The following is a 1367-nucleotide window of genomic DNA, read 5'->3' as shown; positions in this document are numbered from 1 at the left end:
GAGGTGGAAGGACCGCCAGAGCCCAGCAGGTCGAGGCTGCGGTGACTGGGTGCGGCCACTGCACTCTACTCTGGGCGATGAAGTGAGACTCCAACTCAAAAAAAAAAAAATTAAATAAATAAATAAATAAAATATTTTTTGCTTTTTTAAGGGCATTTATCTATCTTCCTGTTTGTTTGTTTGTTTGATTAGAGTAGAAGTCTTACCCTGTCACCCAGGCTGGAGTGCACTGGCACGCTTATAGCTACTGCAGCCTTGACCTACTGGGCCGAGGTGATCCTTCTGCCTCAGCCTTCCAAGAAGCCAGAACTACAGACATGTGCCACCACGTCTGGATTTTTTTTTTAATTGTAGAGATGGGGTTCTCACCAAGTTGCCCAGGCTGGTCTTGAACCCCTGAACTTAGACAATCCTCTCAACTCTGCCTTCCAAAGAGCTGGGATTACAGGCGTGAGCCACTGTGCCAGGCCAAGATTTTTTGAGTTGGAGTCTCACTCGGTCACCCAGACTAGAGTGCAGTGGCCACTCCGGGCCACCGCAGCCTCACCTGCTGGGCTCCGGCGATCCTTCCACCTCAGCCTTCCGAGTAGCCGGAATTACAGGCATGCGCTACCACGCCCAGCTGATTTTTTGATTTATTGTAGAGATGAGGTCTCGCTGCCCAGGCAGGTCTCGAACATGCGGGCTCAGGCAATCCACTCACCTCAGCCTCCCAAAGGCGCAGGATTACAGGCTGAGTCACCGAGCCCGGCGATTTTTTCCTTTTTAAATTAAATAGCAACAAATTAAATAGCTGGGCACAGTGCACAGTGGCTTACACCTGTAATTCTAGCACTTTGGAAGTCTGAGGCAAGAGGATTGCTTGAATTCAGGAGTTCAAGTCCTGCCTAGACCACAGAGCAAGACCTCATCTCTACAGAAAGAAAGAATGAGAGAGGAGAGGAGAGAGAGGAGAGGAGGGAAGGGGAGGGGAGGGGAGGGGAGGGAAGAAAAGAGAAAAATTAGCCAGGTGTGATGGTGGTGGCATGCACCTATAGTCCCAGCTACTTGGAAACTGAAGTAAAAGGACCACGTAAGCCCAGGGGGTTGAGGATGTGGTGAGCTATGATGGTGCCACTGCACTCCCAACTGGGTGACAGAGTGAGAGATACTGACTCTAATAATAACAATAATAATAATAAATTAAATAGAGTAGGGTCTCACTCTACTACCCAGGCTGGAGTGTACTGACATGTTCACAGCTCACTGCAGCTTCAACCTCCTGGGTTCAAGCAATCATTTCACCTCAAACTTCTGAGTAGTTGGGACTACGGCATACACCACCATGCACTACTAATTTATTTATTTATGTTTCATTTGTAGAAATA

Source organism: Carlito syrichta, unplaced genomic scaffold (assembly GCF_000164805.1).
Source record: "Carlito syrichta isolate Samal-C Ts95f unplaced genomic scaffold, Tarsius_syrichta-2.0.1 Scaffold302450, whole genome shotgun sequence".
In the NCBI taxonomy this organism is placed as follows: domain Eukaryota; kingdom Metazoa; phylum Chordata; class Mammalia; order Primates; family Tarsiidae; genus Carlito; species Carlito syrichta.
Note: the sequence above shows the minus strand (reverse complement) of the source record.